This window comes from Aquarana catesbeiana, linkage group LG04, assembly GCF_042186555.1.
Source record: "Aquarana catesbeiana isolate 2022-GZ linkage group LG04, ASM4218655v1, whole genome shotgun sequence".
NCBI classification, from domain to species: Eukaryota; Metazoa; Chordata; class Amphibia; order Anura; family Ranidae; genus Aquarana; species Aquarana catesbeiana.
Window position 1 is genome coordinate 301,890,910 of NC_133327.1, and position 23,991 is coordinate 301,914,900.

Here is a 23,991-nt window from a genome sequence, read left to right on the forward strand (position 1 = left end):
CTTATGCCGCGTACACACGAGCAAACTTTTCGACCGGACTGGTCCAACAGACCAAATCCGGCAGACAATCTGACCATGTGTGAGCTCCATCAGGCCTGCAGCTGACTTTTTTGGTCGAAAATCTGACGATCTTTAGATTTGGAACATGTTTTAAATTTGTCTGACGGACTCGAGTCCGGTCGAAAAATCCGCTCGCCTGTATGCTAGTCCGACGGATGAAAACCGACACTAGGGCAGCTATTGGCTACTGGCTATCAACTTCCTTATTTTAGTCCAGTTGTACGTCATCACATACAAATCCATCAGACTTTGGTGTGATCATGTGTAGGCAAGTCCGTTCGTTCAAAAGTCCGTCGGAAGTCCATCAAAAGGCGGTCGGAAAGACTGTCGGATCTTTGTTGCCGAAAAGTCTGCCCGTGTGTACAGGGCATAAGTGATTGCATTTAAAGGGAACACGCACACTTATTTTTGTTTTATTTTATTTTTTATGTCCTTTATGCAAACATTTGTGATTGCTGCAGTCCCATACACTGAGCGCAAGTTTTAATCTTTTCTTTTACTATTAATTTCTAGATAGTATTTATTGCAATGATAATACAACATTTAGCATTGTGATAGTATAAAATTCACCTTTTAGCATTGATGTTAACGGGTTAAATTCAGATTTAGAGATTTTGGTATTTAGTTAAGATTATGGATTAGTAAATGTCTGTTTTTCGGTCCTGATAATTCATTTGACTTCCATGAATTCATTTTAGATGTGATTTGTGTCTATTAATGTAACGCATGCATTATAAGGTATTATAGGATATTGACCTAAGCCTCATTCTGATTTTGACTACTATTATCAGTCTTTGTGAAATAAGTCGAAAGTACTTTTGAGACAGATTGTCTTGGGTACGCTTTCTTAAAATGGTTCCACCAATATAATTTATTCAAATCAGCAATTAATCCAGGCTTGCCTCTAATAGCTAACAGTGGTGGGCACTAGGCACTGGGACTAAGTGTCTATGTCCTGATGAGAAATTGACTCTCATAAACATGTACCAGGAGAGGGCACCAGATAGGCCCACCTTATTGATCTGGGCAATGCATTAGTCATTTACTTTCTCTTTTTCAATATAAGCCAACTGGATTCCTTCTTCCCTGCTCTATAGATATAAATAGCCGAGTGTGTATGTATTTGCAGAAATATTTGAAGGAGAAAAAAAATGAAATAACCTTCATGTTGTTCCGAAGGGAACTTTTAAAACTCTCCTTTCATTATAAAAAAGAATATAGCCTATACAATTGCTAAACAAATTTTTTTGTAATTAAACATTAAAAAAAGTTATCTTTCAATTTCAAGCTGAAGCTGCCATAATTTTCTAAAACTGTCACAAAAACGTGATGCAATATGGCAACCTGGAGGTGTTATGTATGCTGTTTATATATGTAATGTCACCATAAATGTAATTTCCTGCTTGTGTGATTGGCTCACTGATTTTTTCAGACATCTGTAGTAGGTTTCAAGTCTACTTTTAGGCACCCCCTGCAATAGGAATTTCAGTTTTGGTGAGAGACTCTCCAAGAGTTAAATATGTTTAAAGAAATGCAGACACTGCAGTTTTCCTCATCAGAACACTGAACCCCATTCACACTTGAGCATTTGTCTGCTTGTTTCTCTATGGCTAACTATGCCTTACTTGCAGAATTCTTCCACGCATTCTAATTTTCCTTATTCACACTGTTCATACTTGTACACTCAATCCCCTCTACATTTTAAGCCTTTTATGCCTCGTGCTCTAAAAAGTTTTTTTTTCTTCTTTTTTTAGCATATGCAAGTGTTTTGGATCCCATAGACTTCAGTGGGATTACTTGTAAATACGCAATACGCACGTTTTGGCATGTTTTTGTGACTTTTTTATACCAGATGAATTCCTCTACTCCTGTAGAACTTCTTTATTCCCTTTGCCCAGCTTAGGAAACACATTTTAGAAGCTTGATTCACCTACAAAAATACTTGTAATACACCTGTATTTGCCTGAAAAAACCTTAAAAAATGAAATGCTTCAAAATCACAAAGAACACTCCCGTGGGGTGCATTGGGGTATTTAATGCATTATGGACTAGTACATAATGAACTCGTGTTCATTTAAAGTACTAAAGTTTCCTAACAAAAAAAAAAGATTTTTGTTTTTATTTACTGTTACTTTGTGCTTATACAGTATATGTTAACGTGTTCATTGAAATGCATTCTATTTTTTAGCTGTTTTGGGTACAAAACTGACTATCTGGCAATGATAAACAGATGAAGACCACATCTTTTTGGGCACATTTTTTGTTTTGTCTTGTCTTTTGTTAACCCCAGCTTGCTACTTGAGATGCTCAGTTTTGATAATTCATGTCACCTAGTTAATGTATGATAATGTGCTTCCTACAATCTGAACCATTTGAAATAGTTTTTACACAAATTGAATTACTTGAGTAAATCACACTACCAATGTTTTTTGTACTGACATTTTATTCTGTAGTTTTTCTGATCTTTTGAAAAACAACTAGCAGCCCATTGATAACATATGTGCACATGCTGTTCTGACAACATTCGACTCAAAACCCGAGATTGATCAAGGCTGCAGTTGTCAGTGAATTTCACACTTCCAAAGTCATTTCACATATTGCATTTCTTTTTTCATCGTTCAAAAGCAAAAGTTGTAAATTGTAAATCCTCAGTGCCTGAGAGTTCTGCTTTTCTTTCATTTCATCGTCCACTGCTAAAAGATAGAATGTGGTAACCATGGTAATGTACAAGTAACTTTTATTCTACAAACTAATAGGATGCTCACTCCTGAGGCCTTTTAAAACTGTATAGCACACATAAGAAAATTATGCTTACTTTAATGCCTGTATTTCCATCGGATATTGCATAGTACCAGAACAGGCATCTATAAATGTATATATTAGCATGCATTTTTTTATTTGAATCTTATCTAAAGCTATATTTACTGACTTTGGACTCCAGCAAAAAAAATATATATATATATATATATATATATATATATATATATATACACACACACCTGCTCGAAAAAATTAAAGGAACACTTTTCGATCAGAGCATAGTATAAAGTCATTTAAACTCATGGGATATTGATCTGGTCAGTTAAGTATCAGAGGGGGTTGTTAATCAGTTTCAGCTGCTTTGATGTTAATTAAATTAACAACAGGTGCACTAGATGGGCAACAATGAGACAACCTCCAAAACAGGAATGGTTTTACAGGTGGAGGCCACTGACTGTTTTTTACTAGTTTTGTATCTGCCTATGGTCAGAGTCACTACTGGTAGCATGAGGTGATACCTGGACCCTATAGAAGTTGCACAGGCAGTCCAATTCCTCCAGGATGGCACATCCGTACGTGCCATTGCCAGAAGGCTTGCAGAGTCTCCCAGCACAGTCTCAAGAGCATGGAAGAGATTCCAGGAGACAGGCAGTTATTCTAGGAGAGCTGGACAGGGCCATAGAAAGTCCTTAAACCATCAATAGGACCGGTATCTGCTTCCTTGTGCAAGGAGGAACAGGATGAGCACTGCCAGAGCTCTACAAAAGGACCCCCAGCAGGCCACTGGTGTGAATGTTTCTGACCAAACAATCACAAAAAACAGACTTCATGAGGGTGGCCTGAGGGCCAAACATCTTCTCGTGGGCCCCGTACTCACTGCCTGGCACCATGGAGCTCGATTGGCATTTGCTATTGAACACCAGAATTGGCAGGTCCGCCACTGGCGCACTGAGCTTTTCACAGATGAGAGCAGGTTCACCCTGAGCACACGTGACAGATGTGAAAGGGTCTTAAGAAGCCATGGAGAATGTTATACTACCTGTAACATCATTCAGCATGACCGGTTTGGTTGTGGGTCAGTGATGGTCTGGGGAGGCATATCCATGGAGGGATGCACAGACCTCTACAGGCTAGACAATGGCACCCTGAGTGCCATTAGGTATTGGGATGAAATCCTTGGACCCATTGTCAGACCCTACACTGGTTCGGTGGGTCCTGGGTTCCTCCTGGTGCAATGCCCGGCCTCATGTGGTGAGAGTATGCAGCCAGTTCCTGGAGGATGAAAGAATTTATACTACTGAATGGCCCAACGCTCGCCTGACCTAAATCTAATAGAACACCTCTGGGACATTATGTTTTGGTCCATCCAATGCTGCCAGGTTACACCTCAGTCTGTTCAGGAACTCAGTGATGCCTTTGTCCAGATCTGGGAGGAAATACCCCAGGACACCATCCCTCGTTTCATTAGGAGCATGCCCCCAGGGTGTCTTTGAATTCAGCCTTCTGTAGGTAGACATGTGCACACTGAAATATTTCGTTTCGGAATTTTGTTTTCGTCTGAAAAATAAATTTATTTAGTTACTCCCGAAATTCATTTTTATTTATTTTGTTTTTCGTTAAAAATTGCATTTGTCCAAAAATCCAAATTAATTAAGGTCGAATCTGTCATTGAAGGCTTATGGTGTCTGTCGAATGTTCAAAGAAGATTCGACGTAGCAGCTAAACTGTACGACGCCGTATAGTTTAGCTGCTCCGTCAAATCTTCTTAGAACTTTCGACAGACACCATAAGCCAAAGATTCAATGTTTGTATGTTTTTCGCTGCTTTGTCGAATCTTCGTCGTTCATGTTGAATGTATATAATTCAAACAGAAAATGGACTGGTGATAGTGATCACTGATCAGACAGGTAACAAGATAGGGTATATAGAATCTATATAGAATCTCAATCTATAATATAGAATCTATAATAATGAATCCCCCCCTACAACATGGGCAGCCTCTGAGGCTATCACAACACTAGTAACACTAATATCACTATCAAGTTTGCAACACTAACACAATAGCAGCAGATTATTATGAAAAAGTTAAGTTGAACTGTAGCTTGCTTCAGTATTGTTCTGATGCTGTGCTTATGCTTAATTGCTAAATAATTCAGGTTCTCTGACAAACGGACCAGCTAAGATTGACTGTCTTCTGAAATGATTCAGTGTGTGTGTCTCTCTCTGCTAGCAAAACGTAAGTGAAAGTAATATCATCATAGATAGTGGCATAACAAAATCAACAAAATGATCATTGTAACACACTAAAAACAGCGCTAGTGTTGAGCTAAACGGATAATGTGGCCAACTACACATGCAAAAAAAGTCCTTAAAGAGAGAAGAGCAGTAAGCACAATGGTTCAGATAGTGTTCATAGGTGATCAAAGTAGAGAAGTTCAGCGTGCACCTTCCACCGATCCATCCACTTCCACCCTGTGAGAACACACTCCCCTGAGGGGGTTAAACTCACCAAAGCCTAAATAATTATAAGCATCCAAGAAAGGAGAAATCCAAGCCACCAGCCACTGTCAGCAACCCTCCAGAGGAATCCAAGATGGTCAGGGCTCATAAATCACCAGACAACAAAAGAAAAGCGCACATAGCGTAATCCTGTTTATTTGATACAAAAGCCCTTCACATCACACAAAGACCCCCCTACAAACATTATACGTACATTGTTAAAGCAATCAAAAGAGCACATCACAAGGAAGCATTTAGACACAGCACTTCACCATAGTTGACTCCAGCCGGATCAAAAGAACACCAGCAATTTTCTTCAGTAACTGTAAATACTCCAAGTGAGCCGTTGGTGTATGGGTTCCCTGATTCCAGATAACCATGACCCTTCTGGCAATACCACACCTTCTGACACATCAAGGCTGATCACCAGCGATCTTCCTTTCTCAGGGAGATCATTCAGCGCTTATTCAGTTGGCTGTGCGTGTGTACTTAGTTCTAGATATTTTACTGCTCCTCCTCTTTGGTTACAATCAGCCAATAACATTCATCATCATCATTTTTATTTTACCTCCCCCACCCAATTCCAGCAGCAATCTTTTCTCTTTATGTCGAATCTTTTAATAGAGTTAAGGTTAGGCACATTCGACCACAGGTTCGATGGACACAGATTGTTATTGTCAGCATCATATCGAATCTCCTATCTATATTGAACTGTTCTCGCAACAAAAACTAAAATAAAGCATTTATTTATGTCGGATCTTTCATTTTTCGGATCCTGCACTTTCGTTATCGTTTATTAAAACGATAACGAAAATACCTGAAATTCGGAGGAAAATGCATTTGGACGAAAACGAATGCACAAGTCTATCTTTAGGTGGATAACTTTAATTTCCATCAAACGATGTGGCATCCTTTCCTTCCTAACAGATTACCCAGTCCATATTAGTATAGATATCCAGCATAATATTTTTCCCCATTGAGATCTGATGTGTTTTCAAAGTGTTCCTTTAATTTTTTTGAGCAGTATATATATATATATATATATATATATATATATATATATAGATACATGTATCTATAGATATAGATAGATAGATAGATAGATAGATAGATAGATAGATAGATAGATAGATAGATAGATAGATAGATAGATCTATATATATTTATATATAGATATATATATATAGATATATCTATATATATATATCTATATATATATTTTTTCTTTTTTTTAAGTATTATTTCTATGTTTTTAAAGCACTGAGAAAGGTTGGTAAATCTCAAATCTGAGTTTGCAACCAAGCAGAATGAAACTTCCAGTGACCTAAATAGTTGCATGTCATTATTGCTTTTTGTACTCTCCTATTTAATTGGCCTAGCTGCTTAAAGGATAAGTTCACCTTTTAGGAAAAAATAATAAATGCACAATTTTTTTGCAGTTAAAAAAATGTGCATTTTTTACTTTTTTGTTGCAGAGCCTGTCTAATGCCATACAGGTCTCCTGCAGGCCTGTCAGTATATCTGCTTCTTCATACCTCATAGGAGGAAGCTGATACATGCTGGCAGGTAGAATGAATGAACTACACGGTGCTTACAGCACCGTGGTAGATTATTGAAAACTACAAGCCAACAGCTGCAAAGGCTGTTGGACCTTTTAGTTTTCCATTCACAGAGTGTTCTGAATGAGTGATGTGGCCATGTCACTCTTTTTTAAAAGTTTGACAGTTAGCGGGTGGAGAAAAACCCCTGCTAGCTGGCACAGTGGGGATCGGGGATGTGCGGGGGCCAGTGCATTCATAACATGTTCCATGTTACACCCCAAATATGGGTGTAACATGGAACATGTTATGAAAGGTGAACCTATTCTTTAAACTTCCTGACTATGATATCTGTGATATCCATGTATATCTTGTTAACTTATGTTCTGAGATAAGGATAGATTTATCTTCAATACAACTATAATTATTTTCTATAAGATCCATTATTTCTAGTGATTAAAGCCAATGTGATCTCAAAACCACAACTGGCAAATGTACATGTGCTTTAACTTAGTGAATATAGAGAGGTGATGTCACACAAGCAAATTGTAACCTAAGTGGAAACTAGTCATTTGTATTACATAACTTTGTTCAACAGTGTAGCAAAATGCATTGTACGTATTGCACAGTGAAATTCTTATGGATCAAGAAAGTTTTGTGTTTATACACACAGCTACAGACACCTTACACGATTAAGTAAAAGCTCTGAATTATTTTTACAGTTTTCTCTTTGAAACTTTTGCAATTTTTGCAACTTTACATTTATTCATTTTTTTCCTGCACCTTTATCTCACTGAGACAAAGCTGCTTGTTTTTTTTTTATTGTCAATGAAGGCATTACAGATCAGCTCAGCTATGCCATTGTCAGTCTCAATGTGTATATGTGTGCAATTTTTTTACAAAAAGATAATAATAATACATTTGGCTTTTCTGGTGCCACTCTTGCAGTAAACAAATACATTTTTCAATAATAAATACACAGGTAAGAAATTAGCAAGGCTATATTTTTATTTCCATTCACAAAAAAAAGAAACCTTGTAAGCTTAATCGGAGTAAAGGGAATCATTAATCAAATCTTTGGGAATTGCATTTGACAACAAACTCATCAAGGCATGAAAATTAGCATTAGTGCTTTGAACATTGAATAAACATTTGTTTTTAGTTTAGCAATCTCATTACATTCAAATTGGGTTTAAGCTTTTTTAAATCTACTTTTGGATTATGCAGCAAATACATACAATATATTCAAAATCTGGTAAGCTTTACAAGTATTTACACCACAATTATGTTCATTTATTTAGCACTATTAAGTAGTCAGAATCAGCAATCAACCTAAAAACTGTAACTAAGAAGATTTTCAATTGTCATTTGTAGGTTTTCATGTCCTTGAATGTGCAAGAATGTTCTTATCTTAGCAAAATGTCAGGATGTTTTCACATACAGAACCTTCCCAAAAAAGAGGAAAATATCAGTGTATTATCTTGGTAATTATTACTATTACTTTGCAGAAATGTGATATGGTTTCTTTCCTTACTAGAGAAAATGGGTTAGATTTTCTCTTTAAGACGTTGTGGCTTTCACCCAAGTACTTCAGTTTACTAGCAAAGATATAAAAACATACTTTGTCCTTACTGACCATATAAGATACAGTTTGTTTGTGTACTCATATGACAGGTGGAAAGATTTGCTTAAGTATGAAGTGCAGTGAAATTAGGTGAACTGAAATAAAATTGGATCACATTTACTAAAGTGTAAAGTGAACTAGTGCAAACCTACGTTCGTTTCTCTATTTTTCTTTTAAATTACACTGCGCATAATTCTCTTTAGTTCACTTTCCACGTACTTTGGCATAGGATCATTTCATTGCATGTCACACTTTAGTAAATAAGCCCCATAATTCTGTTATCTCTCTGGTTTAGAGTCTAAAGCAAGAGGTTTTATTTGCCTTATAGAGTGCTGTATACTGTCATAACACAGAAATCAATAAAAAGTATAGATGTAAATAAAGGACAGAGTACTGTTGTCTGTGTTGGTGAAACAATATTGTTTCTAAAAGCAGTAAAGTGTGTAATACCCTCAGAAGACATTCTGTTTGAAATGGAACTCCAACCCAAACATATTGTCTAGTTTTACATAGAGGGGGAAGGGTTAAAGCCATAGGTTTTTGTAGTTATGTGTGACCTAATTTGGGAAACATCTACTTACTACCTGTGAGGGATTTTAAAAAGAGAGGGAAAACCCCATCTTTGAAAGTCCTGAAACCCCCTGTTGTATCCCCATTGGGAGAATTCCCCTCTATACCTGTTTTCTTTAGCAAATCTAAAATATTTATTTTTTTCTTCACTGTCACACGACAGTCGTCTAGACCGAAAGTGAGAATAAAAACTTGACAAGTTGAAACTCTTTCTTCTATATTCAAAGCTAGAAAAAGTAGCAGGAGTGTCACTTTGGAGGAAACTATAACTTAATATAATTGGAAAAATTTTGATAGTGATGTGAGTGGATGGTTGGGCTGTATAAGTATGTGTAAAGAAACAGAAATACATATAATACGGTAGATGCATAGTCTAAATTCATAAATACTGCCTCATAGTTGAAAACTATATTATAGCAGTCAAGACAGTGAATAAATAAAATAATAATCCTAAATTCATGTGGTAAACAAAATCCATCAAGATGAAAATATATACTCAATACATGATTGGTATAAAGAAATGTATACCATATAAATAATTAGGTGCATATTACAAATTAACCACTTCCCACCTGACCAATATATATAAATGGTCAGGTGGGGGCTCTGTAGTTCTGGGAGGATGTACCTGTACTTCCTCCCACTCGTACACCTTGCACACACCCCCCGGGGCATGCAGCAGTGAGATCTGTGACAACTGGACACAGCAGATCATACTTGTCAGTACTGGGTCACTGTGATTGGCTCAGGTATCATATGTTTAATCACAGAAATCACATGCCCACTATTAAACAACTGTCATCCATGATGGTATTGTTTACTAATATGATCTAGGTGATCTCTGTACCAATCACAAATGCCCTGATCACCACCACACCAGCCATATTGTCACTAATCACCTCCACACCTGTTAAAGTTTCCCTGATCATGGCCACGCCAATTACTGTGTCCCTGATCACTGCTACATCAGTTACAGTATCTCTGATCCCCGCCACAGCAGCCATATTGTTCCTAAAGACTGCTACACCGGTTACAGTGTCTCTGATCACCGACATAGCGGCCATATTGTTCCTAAAGACTGCTACACCAGTTACAGTGTCTCTGATCACCGCCATAGCAGCCATATTGTTCCTAAAGACTGCCACACCGTTACAGTTTCCATGATTGCCGCCACAAAAATTACTGGTGATCGCCACCACACTAGCTGCAGAGTCCCTGATAACCACCACACCAGTCATAGTTTTACCATAAGAACTTTTTTACATGTGTTCTCTGAAGTGCCATCCATGTTCTGATTGCTCTTTGGAGAGCATTTGGCAGGCAGTGAAGAGGCATTGTATCACCTCTTCACTACCTGCTTTAACCCCTTGGATCCTACACAAGCGACCTCATTCACTATAAAACCTGAAGGTGCTCCTTAGATGATTGTGGGCCCTTCTGTGTGGCTAGGTGTGAAAACGTCTCACACATGTGGTATCTGCATACTCAGGTGGAGTGGAAGAATGTGTTTTGGGGTGTAAGTCTAAGTATGCCTATGATGTATGTTATAAATATCTTATTAATTGACTTTGTGAAAAAAAAATCAGTTTTACTTTCATTCCTGCATTTTTCTAAAAACTTGTGGCAAAAAAAAAGCCCAAAGATAATACTTGGATTTTGGGCCCCTCTACGGTTCTAGGCTGTGAAAAAGTTTCACACATGTGGTATGCCTATACTCGGGAGGCATAGAAGTATGGAATGTAATCATCCAGTAAATATGCCTATGCTGTGTGCTAGACATAGCTTGTTAAAATTGCAACTTTGTTTAAAAAAACATTTAATTTCTTTATTTTCCAAAAAATTGTGAAAAAAACTAAAAAAAACTCACAATTACTCTTATTAAATACCTTGGACTGTCTACTTACCAAAAATGAGTCATTTGGAGGTATTTGTATTGTCTTGGTAATTTAGGGCCTCAATAAATGAGTCAGTACAACAAGACTAATCAATTTTCAAATATGTATACCATAGTTTGTAGACTGTATGACTTTCACACAGACTACATAATATACACTGATTTGAGTTATTGTTACCAAAGAAAAGTAGAATAAATTTTTGGACTAAATTGATAAAGAAATCTTATTTATTTTCAAAATGTTATAACAAAAACTAAGAAAGATTGTCTTTTTTTATAACAAAAAATCTAAAACCCAGTGGTGTTTAACCGATAGCCGACCGAGCATCACAGTTATACTGTGGCAGGTTGGCATGGCTGCGCAAATTGCTGTAGGTATACATCAGCTCTTTAAGAAGCTATTGTAGGCATGTGTACCCATGTCCCGGGAGCCGAACGAGAAAGAGGATGTGTGTGTGTGTAATCTCTCTTCTGTCAGGGAAGAGGAGACAGATTGTGTGTTCCTACTAAGTAGGAACAATGATCTGTCTCATCCTCTAGTCACTCCCATCCCCCCCACAGTTAGAATACACAGTGAGGGAACTAATTTAACACCTTTATTGCCCCCTAGTGTTAACCCCATTCCCTACCAGTGACATTTATACAGTAATCAGTGGCTATTTTTAGCTCTGATTGCTGTATAAATGCCAATGGTCCCAAAAAAGTATCAAAAGTGACTGCCCGCTGCAATGTCACAGTCCCAATAAAAATTGCAGATCGCATCCCTTACTAGTAAAAAAAAATTTTAAAAATTACATAAATCTATCCCCTGTTTTGTAGGCGCCATAACTTTTTCACAAATCAATAAATATATACGCTTATTGCGATTTTTTTTACCAAAAATATGTAGAAGAATACATATCAGCCTAAACTGATGAAGACATTTTTTTTTGGATATTTATTACAGCGAAAAGTACACAATAGTGTGGGTTTTTTTTTCAAAATTGTCGCTCTTTGTTTACACCCCCTTTTCCAAATTATTATGCCAATGATATTTTTTTCACTTGCCTAAATAATTGATGTAAACAACAGTCAGCATAATTCTCATGTTATAAAGTATTAAGAGTACAATTCAAATTTTATTGAACAAACCTCCTAAAAACTTACAATGCACTGTTCCAAATTATTAGACACTGTAAGTTTCAAAACACTTTATAGCTTGTAAAGAACTGAAAATTGTCATTTGTTGTGTTTGCAGCATATTTACTGAAATCAAAAGCTATTTCAATCAAACTTTGAATGACATTTTAACTTTTTAAACATTTTAACAGGTAACGTTACATTTTAACATAGGATCCCTTATTTGATAGCAACTTCACAAGTCTTGTATCCATTGAACGTGTGAGTTTTTGGACAGTTTCTGCTTGAATATGTTTGCAAGATGTCAGAATAGCCTCCCGGAGCTGCTGTTTGGATGTAAACTGCTTCCCACCCTCATAGATCTTTTGCTTGAGAATGCTCCAAAGCTTCTCAATAGGATTGAGGTCAGGGGAGGATGGAGGCCACACCATGACTTTCTCTACTTTTATCCCCATAGCAGCCATTGATGCAGAGGTATTCTTTGCAGCATGAGATGGTGCATTGTCATGCATGAAGATGATTTTATTATGGAAAGCATAGTTCTTCCTTCTGTACCAGGGAAGGAAGTGGTCAGTCAGGAACCACACATACTTTGCAGAGGTCATCTTTACACCTTCTGGGACCCTAAAGGCGCCGACCAGCTCTCTTTCCATGATTCCGGCCCAAAACATGACTCCACCACTGCCTTGATGACGTTGCAGCCTTGTTGGAACAGGGTGGCCGTCCACCAACCATCCACTACTCCATCCATCTGGAACATCCAGGGTTGCACGGCACTCATCAGTGAACAGGACTGTTTGAAAATTAGTTTTCATCTATTTTTCTGCCCAATGCAGCCGTTTCTGCTTGTGAGCATTGGTTAGTGGTGGCCGAATGGAAGGTTTATGCACAGTTGCAAGACTCTGGAGGACTCTACACCTTGATGTCCGTGGGACTCCAGAGGCACCACCAGGTGTTTTAGCAGCTGCTCTCTTGATCCAATGCATGGATCTGGCAGAAATCTTCCTCAATTTGCCTTTATCTGCACGAAACCCGTCTGTGCTCTGAATCAGCCCCAAATCTCTTAATAGTGCGATGATAACGCTTAAGTTTTCGTGAGATATCTAATGTTTTCATACCGGTCCAAAGCATTGAACTATTTCACTCTTTTTGGCAGCAGAGAGATCCTTTTTCTTCCCCATATTGCTTGAAAATGGTGCTCTGCTTAATAATGTGGAACCTGGCAATCTAATTATCACAGGTGTCCGAGATTGTTTTCAGTGATCAAAAGAGCCCTGAGACAAAATGCCATCCATGAGTTAAACAGAAAAACAAAATATTTAATCTTTGTGACACTGAAATAGAATTTGAATAATAATTTAGAAAATGATGTTTAACGCAAAAAATAAAAACCGCATACCACCAAAAGAAAGCTTTATTTGTGGGGAAAAAAGAACATGCATTTTGTTTGGGTACAACGTTGCATGACTGCGCAATTGTCAGTTAAAGAGACGCAGTGCTGTATCTCAAAAAATAGCCTGGTCAGGAAGGGGGTAAATCCTTCCAGGGCTGAAGTGGTTAAATACCACCAAAAGATAGCTCTATCTGTCTCAAAAAATAATAACATTCATTCGGGTACAGTGTCTCATTGTCATTCAAGTGTGACACTGAAATATTAAAAATGGCCTGGGCAGGAAGGGGGTGAAAGTGTTTTGTATTGAAGTGGTTAATCCTATTTAAATAAGTTTATAAATATTGCCTCATAGGTAAAAATACAGTCATCTGGTAAGCATCTGTCATTTAGCAGCATTACTACTAATTGGCAGGTCCCCAGCTGCTTCTGTTTGTCAACAAGCAAACAAGAGGATCTGTCATTTAACATTGGTATCACTGCCACCTTGTAATGACATATCCCTACCAGCTTCTGTTTGTAAGCAAAAATGCCAAGGATCCTGTGTAACATCATTGATCAAATCCCTGATCAAATACCTGATTTACAAACAGAAGTTGTCCATGAATTTGTCATTTAGCGGCAGAAGCACAACCTTGTCACTTTTAGGGGACCATATTGTACTGCTCCCTAAATAAACAATATTTGGTACATGTCCCCATGGCAGTGCCCAGCTACCTATGTCCTTTAAAAAAATAAAGCTTTAATAACTCTTTAAAACAGAAAAAAGTAATAAGATTGAGTTCCCATATGGTGTTCAGAGCTATATCTTGGGTTCTCAGATTTGTCAAGATTTGTCCTAGTTATATGATATTTTATTACAATAAACAGCCTTTCTCTGAAAATGTTAAATCTCTTGATTGCTCTCTGTGACCCATTAATACCGAGTACCTCTGCAACACAAAGCTTACTGCAATTTTTTAGATACTTCCCCAACAGTTCCATCAAAGATCCCATATTGAGTGCAACCACCATCCAGGATAAACAAATGCATGGAAGTAAACATATTCCCCACAAGCGTGAGGTCAGATTGCAGACGTTCCCAGTGGTTTAATGTAACTTATCCAGATGAGAATTATATGTATGTTTTCCCACCAACATATTACTAACTTTGACTACCTCCCTAAAAGGTAAAACTACGCTATATTGAGCTCCCCTGTCTTTTCCCACCTTTCTTGTTTTTTTCTCTTTACGCAAACATTTTTTCTGCAAGTGAAAAAAAAAGACTACTATACCCTTTACAGTGTAACAGCCTCTATTGCTTAAAGTGGATGTAAACCTGAAAAAAATGTTTTTAATGAAGACTTCTACCTGGTACAATAGAGGATGTCAAGTCATCTGTTCCCAGTCTTGCCACAAAGAGTTAATCCAGCTCTGAGCAATCCTCTTGTCTTTTTTTTAGTAAGATTAAAAACCGACACACAGATAAGTTTGTGTCGCCACATCCCCCACTGCTGTGACTGACATCCGATTTCTTTATCTCATGAACCAGCATGAGAGCAGAGAGAGATTCACGATTCCAGCTTCACATCCCTTCTCTATCCTTCTCAAGCTCTCTCAGGATTGGCTGCTCCACACCTCAGCATGATTGGGCATGCTAAAGTTATGTGGTGCCTTTCCTGAGTTTTGACTGGATGTTACTCATCATGGGGCATGATCCTCAAGATCAGCAGAAGTTCAGTGTGATTGAGGAGGATCTTCATGGTGCAGTCAGCTCCCAGAGCCAGTAGAAACAGTAGGAGAGTGTAGAGGTGGGCGGGGAGTCTTGTGACATCACAACTCTGCCCACCGAGCTCTAGCAAAGAGACCCACCCACCAATTCCAGAGTTTTGCGGGACTCCCACAGCTGAAAAGGGGGAAATTTGCAAGGTAGGGATACATGCAGGAGGCTTGTATATATATATATATATATATATATATATATATATATATATACATTAATACTGTGCCATTAGTTTATACTGGGTGAGTGGCGGGTTTACATCCACTTTACGTGAATCAACCCCTTCGAGTCACTATCGTAGGACAAGAATACAAATATGGACTTATTACTTTTTTCTGGCTTGCCTGATATGTAAACTTTGTTCAGATTTCTGAAAGTAATAAAAGGTCAGTGTAATAGACTTACAGCTAACATTTTCAAAAAGAGACCAACACTGGCAGTCCTCATATTTCTCTCAGAAAGAATACATCATATTCTGGTCTAACTTCAGAAGAGAAAATTCTGATTGGTGACACTTATGAATTTGAAGGTAAAACCTTTAGTTTAGTCACAAAATAGGAAGAAGTACTGGCATTTTGATACTTTAAATGTGCAGAGAGAGTTTTTAGCACACAAAGACAATTGGATACACAGATAAGTGGATACACTATGGTAATTTCCTGACTGACTGCTAGCTGCTACTATTGCATACAATAACGTGTTATACAAGTTGAATCAAGTGAAACTTTAACGAGAAATATGCTTCCCTCTCAAATCCATAAGATGCTGCATAGAATTGATGAATGCTGAATTTCAGAGATTGGTCCTAGTGTTTAGTGAGTATTATTCCCTAGCCTCTTTAAATTTATATTGTTTTTAGAAAGGATCAGATAAATGAGTTCCAAAAGCACAGTGATATTTGAATTCAAGAGCCTATTGTTTCATAGCTGCTTCAGGAGAATAATGAAGTCTTCTTGTCAACTGCGTTGAGGCTTTTAGACTTCCATTACGGTTTGAAACAGAAAGCTGCAGGGGGCACTTATAACATTTTGCACCTCACATCTACTAGTGCCTTACCATTACATTGTATTCATGTCCCAGTTTATTTACAAATGAGTATGTTAGACACATTGAGCAAGGTCAGTCTGTGACTTACAATGTTTCTGTTAGCTGCATGAATATGATTTAACAATCAGACCCCATTTTAAATTTGTATAAAATAAAACTAGAGAAACGCTCTATCTGTGTAAGTAGAGAAATCTCTGTAAACCTAAGTGTGTTATGAGTTTTTTACTCATTAACTAAAAAGTTTTAATAGACACTACTTAAATTGCTTCAACAAGTTGCCATGTTACCATGATGTCATATTGAGTTATTATCATAGCAGACATTGATGGAAAGCAGCCTTTGAAATTCTTAATCTTTCTCCATAAATGTAATATGAGGTTTCCTGGAGTGATCAAAGGCCACATGTGAAGGTCTTAAAAAGACCAAGATGCCTATCATTGATCCAGTGATCTATTATGTCTGCTGTCATGCAAAAGCAATTCTATACGAAAGACAAAACAGATTTTCCTTTACAGTTCTGTAATGTAACCAGGTGAGCTTATAGCTAAACTCCAGGCAAATGTCTAAATACACAGATCCAATACATATTTTTACTTATATTTTTATACACTTCACTGCCAAAATATTTCAATTTCTGTCTGCCCATGTCACAGATTTACACAGCACTGTCACACAGCAAACTCTTATGCCCTGTACACAAGGGCGGACTTTTCGGCAACAAAGGTCCGACAGTCTTTCTGACGGACTTTCCTACACGCAATCACACTAAAAATCGACCGAAAAAGTCAGCTGCGGGTCCAATGGAGCCCACACACAGTCAGATTGCCTGCCGTATTCGGTTCGTCAGACCAGTCCAGTCGAAAAGTCTGCTCGTGTGTACGCGGCATTACAAGTCCTGTCTCTTCTCAGGCTTATGAATGAACAGGAAAAGCAGTAGACTGATAAATTCATCTATCTGTCACTCTGCTCTCTCTGTCTATCAGCTAGTCACTTGCATTGCAGTACCCTGCACCCCTTGTGTGTTGTTTCTACCTTCCCCAGTATGTGCTCTAATGTACTATTGTTTAATTCAGGTATTAACCACTGCTTTGTAAAAAAATATATAAAAAAAATATTTAAAGTGTAAACTCAAAAACAAAAATTTATTATATTACAGATTACCAGTCCTTACCTGGGGTGGCTGCATTAGTTTCCTTTTTTCAACCTTGTTTTCTATCATTTTAACCTGGTGATCCTGCCAGCAACACACTTTCTTCCTTGAGTTATAAGACTTTCTCTCTGCACTCTCTCTGTACTCTATCAATGGAGGAGCAGGGCCGTCAACCTTGGTATTTTTTATCATTTGAATTATAAACACATTCCCTTCTTCTCATTTCATTTACAAAGGAAAGGGTGTCTTGTAGTTCACAGAAATAGCAGAGAGGGCTGATACAATTTTATTTCAGCATATAGGAAGTTATAAGGACTCAATATTTCTGGCAAGATCAACATGTATTGCATGTACTTGCAGAAAATGTACCTCAAGTATGCAACTGTCCAATTTTTTTTAGCTGCCACATACCATAGTTTATCCCTACTTTGCCTCATTTATATAGTAGAGCTTGGCCCTGAACCTACCTTAACTTGTTGCTTACCTGGTTTCTTACTGCACTTATTATCACTTGAGTCTGCCATGCAGTAGTGTCAGGACTAGATAGTCCTGCTCCCACTCCAATTACAATGAATTCTGCTGTGTAAGGAATAAAAAAACATGAAGTCAAGTGAATTCAGATGTTTATACCAGCTGCATTTAGCAATATATTTAATAGAACACATAATTGCATTAAAGAGTGTTGTATATCTGTCTGAGCTCAGCTTTAATAGAAAACTGTATAGTTATTCTTTAAATGTCCTTTCCCCAGTCAAATATTTACCATTCTATCCATCTCTGTGCTTTGAAAATCCTTGCTGTGTGGCCTGCTGGTTAGTACCCAGCCTCTCTGAAATTCTTCTGTTCAGGTTTTGTGCATGCAACAACGCATCTATGGAAAGGCTTCCTATTATTCATTTCAACAGATAATGGAGAACAGGTTGTATGGCTCCCAGTTGGCCATGCTGTGAAGAACTTGGAGGGACAGAGACATATAACCATAAGGCATTGGGAGAAGTGGACATTTCAATGACAGCTGTTTCTTACTAAAACACAGGCTCTGTTAGTGCACTGAATTGTATTAAAAACATCAAATGTCCTCTAAAAAAATGTATAATTCAAGTGCTTGTTTTTTCATTTGGCACTTTTCAATATAGTCCCTTACCTGAATTCTTAATGGGACCCAAAGCTCCTTTCCTACTCTTTTAAAACATTGTTCTTTCAGTTGGATCACTATATTGATGAGTTTGCCATTGGCTCAGTCCCAAAGGTGTATAAATATAAGCTCTACTTGATATGCTTTTTAGTGCTTTGCCAAGTAGGTGTGTTAATTTAACTTAGTACAAAAACAATCACCACAGTCACCACCCACAATAATATAAATGTGTCTTTAAACATAGATGCTGTTAAAATCACACAGACCTTTCACTACACTCCTCACAAATCGTATAAATACCTTGATGCAGCTGAATATAAAATAATAAATTAATGCTTCTTTAATTTAAATAAATCATCACAGAACATCCTATATTATATATGTTAATCAAACAAAATGTCCATCTATTGAAATCCACTGAAGAAAGTCCTCCGTCAATGTGTTGTGAAATTCTCAATATCTTCCACTTGTTTTTTAGTGCAATTCGTGCAGTACATGCAACACCCAGTGCTCAATTCCATTGACCTCCGTAATAAATCAAGGTCTTGTTGCCCCTCTCTGAGCTGTATGGAAGTTTACTCCTCCCTCACTCTAGTCTCCTCTGGCAGCGCTAAACTCACTGCCTGTAAAAACAGAATGGGACCAATAGTGCTCTCTGTATAACACTCTTTTATTTAAAAACTCATAAAATAAACACTTACATTAAAAAAGCTTCCACAGTGCTATGAATCAGGCATATCGTAAATGACTGATGAAGCTCGGTTCTTTGGAACGTAACGTGTATAGGAGCAGGAGTTATGCTTATGGTGCTGATGTGATAACTGAGAGCCTTAGAGCCGCATGGTATGAAGGAAGAGGATTGATGTGCCCATGTTTTTACAATACACCTGATTCATAGCACTTTGGGAGTTTTTTTAATGTACTGTAAGTGTTATTTTTTTTAGTTTTTAAATAAAGGAGTGTTATACAGAGAGCACAATCGGTCCCATTCTGTTTTTACACACAATTAGGGATGAGCTTCGAGTTCGTGTCAAACTCATGTTCGACTCGAACATCAGCTGTTCGCAAGTTTGCCGAACAGCGAACAATTTGGGGTGCTCGCGGCAAATTCGAATGCCACGGAACACCCTTTAAAAGTCTATGGGAGAAATCAAAAGTGCTAATTTTAAAGGCTTATATTCATGGTATTGTCATAAAAAGTGTTTGGGGACCTGGGTCCTGCCCCAGGGGACATGGATCAATGCAAAAAAAGTTTTAAAAACAGCCGTTTTTCGGGAACAGTGATTTTAATAATGCTTAAAGTGAAACAATAAAAGTGTATTATCCCTTTAAATTTCGTACCTGGGGGGTGTCTATAGTATGCCTGTAAAGGGGCGCATGTTTCCTGTGTTTAGAACAGTCTGACAGCAAAATGACATTTCAAAGGAAAAAAAGTCATTTAAACTACTCGCGGCTATGCCGGTTCGACAATACACATAAAATTTCTTTAATAAAAACGGCATGGGAATTCCCCACAGAGGAACCCTGAACCAAAATTTAAAAAAAAAATGACGTGGGGGTCCCCCTAAATTCCATACCAGACCCTTATCCAAGCACGCAACCTGGCAGGCAGCAGGAAAAGAGGGGGGATGAGAGAGCGCCCCCCCTCCTGAACCATACCAGGCCACATGCCCTCAACATTGGGAGGGTGCTTTGGGGTAGCCCCCAAAAACACCTTGTCCCCATGTTGATGAGGACAAGGGCCTCATCCCCACAACCCTGGCCGGTGGTTGTGGGAGTCTGAGGGTGGGGGGCTTATCAAAATCTGGAAGCCACCTTTAACAAGGGGACCCCCAGATCCCGGTCTTCCCCCCGTGTGAAATGGTAAGGGGGTACTTGTACCCCTACCATTTCACTAAAAAAGTGTCAAAAATGTTAAAAATGACAAGAGACAGTTTTTGACAATTCCTTTATTTAAATGCTTCTTCTTTCTTCTTTCTTCTATCTTCCTTCGGTTTCATCCTCCATTTTTGTTTTCTTCTGGTTCTGGTTCTTCTGGTTCTTCTGGTTCTTCCTCTGGTGTTCTCGTCCGGAATCTTCCTCCGCGGCGTCGGCGTCTTCTTCCCTTTTTCTCCTCGGGCCGCTCCGCATCTATGATGGCATGGAGGGAGGCTCCCGCTGTGTGACATTTCTCTCTTCATCTTCTTCTCTTCATCTTCTTTTCGGGCCGCTCCGCATCCATGATGGCATGGAGGGAGGCTCCCGCTGTGTGACGCTTCTCCTCTTCTGATGGTTCTTAAATAATGGGGGGCGGGCCCCCCTCTGATGCAAGGGGACTTGACGGGACTTCCTTGTGGCATTCCCCATGATGCCGCAGGGAAGTCCCGTCAAGTCACTCTGCGTCAGAGGGGGGCGGGGTCACCAGGTGGCCCCACCCCCCCTGTTATTTAAGAACCGTCAGAAGAGAAGTGTCACACAGCGGGAGCCTCCCTCCATGTCATCATGGATGTGGACTAGCCAGAAAATTTAATTTAATTTAAATAAAGGAATTGTCAAAAACTGTCTCTTGTCATTTTTAACATTTTTGACACTTTTTTAGTGAAATGGTAGGGGTACCCCTTACCATTTCACACAGGGCCAGGATCTGGGGGTCCCCTTGTTAAAGGGGCTTCCAGATTACGATAAGCCCCCCGCCCGCAGACCCCCACAACCACCGGGCAGGGTTGTGGGGATGAGGCCCTTGTCCTCATCAACATGGGGACAAGGTGCTTTGGGGGGCTACCCCAAAGCACCCTCCCAATGTTGAGGGCATGTGGCCTGGTACGGTTCAGGAGGGGGGGCGCTCTTTCATCCCCCCTCTTTTCCTGCGGCCTGCCAGGTTGCATGCTCGGATAAGGGTCTGGTATGGATTTTGATAATATCCATATCAGACCTGAAGGGCCTGGTATGAAATTTAGGGGGACCCCCCACGTCATTTTTTTTTTATTTTGGTTCGGGGTTCCCCTGTGGGGAATTCCCATGCCGTTTTGTTTCAATTAACTTTTATGTGTATTGTCGGACCGGCAATTCATTAACATACTATAGACACCCCCCAGGTATGAAATTTAAAGGGATATTACACTTTTATTGTTTCACTTTAAGCATTATTAAAATCACTGCTCCTGAAAAAACTGCCATTTTTAAAACTTTTTTGCATTGATCCTTGTCCCCTGAGGCAGGACCCAGGTCCCCAAATACTTTTTATGACAATAACTTGTATATAAGCCTTTAAAATTAGCACTTTTGATTATTCATGTTCATGTCCCATAGACTTTAACGGTGTTCGTGTGTTCGAACAAATTTTTTGACTGTTCGCAAGTTCTGGTGCAAACCGAACAGGGGGGTGTTCGGCTCATCCCTACACACAACCCACCGGTGAGTTAGTCAGAGGAGACTAGAGTCAGTAGAGGAGTAAATGTGCATACAACCCAGAGAGGGGCAACAAGACCTTTATTTTTTTATTAAGGTCAATGGCGTAAGGTATTTAATACAAGCACTGGGTGTTGCATGTACTGACCGGATTGCACCAAAAAACAAGTGGAAGCTATTGAGAGTTTCACAACACATAGGTGAAGGACTTCAGTGGATTGCAATATATGGACATTTTTTTTAATTAAATTAATATAGTATAGGATGTTCTGTGATGGTTTATTTTAATTAAGGAGGCGTTTATTATTTTGTATTGTACTACATCAAGATATTTATATGATGTATGGTAATTTGTTTTAAACAGACCTTAAAGGTCTATGACATTAATATTATTTTCTATATTGTATATACTCTATATTGTATGTATGCATTACCATAGTTTTATTAATATTTTATCCACATTTACATGTCCAAGTTGTCCATCAAAAAATGAAAGGCAGGGGTTGCGACAAACTATAACATGGTCAGGGGCTTTTGAGTCAGTGCAGTGAATTTTTTTTTATTATATTTTTACTGATATGTTAATAAAATGTTTTGGGCACCCCACGAAGTGTTGTATTTGTCTCATAACAAAGCGTTAATAAGTGTTCAATGGGTCTCAGTTCTGTGATGCAAGACCACCAATGTTATCAGAGAGAACAGTCTTTCTTTCAACTCACCAGGTTTCTAATTTAGACATAACCATCTCCTGAACTTAACTCAAAGTTTTTGTCTTGATATACAGTATATGTATATATGTAGTTAGATGTACCATGAGCCCAGGGCTTTTTTCCTAAGAGAATAGGTGCAGGAACTCCCCTTTTCTGAGTCACTCCTTTGCCTCCACCCCTACCCACCTCCGAGCACTGTTTCTTGGTTCCCCACTACCCACCTCCGAGCACCATTCCTTGGCTCCTCCCCTACCCACCTCCCAGTACTTCTCCTTTTAGAGAATACAGAATTAAGTATCATTTTGTCATGCTAAGTAATTTGTATGGAATGTGTTAATGTGTTAATGATAACAAGAAAAGCATTACATAGATCCTCAGCAGCCAGTAACAATAGACCCTTCAGCAACAATAGATCCCCCAGCAACAATAGACCCCGGCAGCAACAAAAGATCTCCTCACAGCCAGTTTCAATAGACCCTCCAGCAGCCAGCAACAATAGACCCCTCCCTCAACAGTAGATCTCTCCTAGCAGCAATAACTGACCCTTCCAGCAACAATAGATTCCCCACCAGGAACAATAGACCTCCCCAGCAACAATAGATCCCGTCCTCCTCCAAAAATAGATCCTCTTTAGATTAAATAGATCCTCTAGCAGCCAGCATCAGTAGACCCTGCAGCACACCCCAGCATCTCTTGTCATTACATGCATTCAGTGCTGGAGGTGCTGAAACTGCATTCCCCCCGCATTCCTGCTAAAAAAAAATCCTGCATGAGCCACAGTATAATCTAGCACATACCTATGGGTTACAAAGCAAACAACCAGCTTTTCCCTTAATAATTTGTTGCCTTTTTATTATCAGTAGCAATAATTATTTTAGATAAATTTGTTTAAGAGTTTAAAGAGGATATCCTAACAGTTATTTAGGATGCCAAATGTTTTGTGTGCCTACAGCCTTCGGGGAGGAACATTTGGCCTGTGTGACCCTACTAACATCCAACAGAACAGAAATGCTAGTAGATGTACTACTAATTACTACTAATAGAATACATAGTTTAAGGTTTTGCCTCACGCAAGAGCTCAACAAACTAAAAAATGCCTTTCCAACTGCTATAGCAAGTTTCCTGCATGTACTAGTCTGTCCCTTAGTAACCTCACCTGCCCCGCAGGTAAGATCTTGGTTCTAGAACACCCAACAGCATTCTGCCACCCATGTAGATGCATTCGTACAAAGGTTTAAAGGTCTTAAGAAAAACACAAACAAGCTTTTATAGTAATTACTGTTAAACCCTCCCTGCTGAACGTGAGCTATGAAGACATTGTAATCTGTAAGCTGGTGAGTCAGAGA

At 38.6% G+C, this 23,991-nt stretch overlaps 1 protein-coding gene across 4 annotated transcripts in view; it reads left to right on the forward strand.

The window, feature by feature from the left end:
• The window catches only part of ADGRB3 (adhesion G protein-coupled receptor B3), a 1,384,867-nt gene that overhangs the window by 765,162 nt on the left and 595,714 nt on the right, over positions 1-23,991 (forward strand). The window lies entirely within an intron of this gene.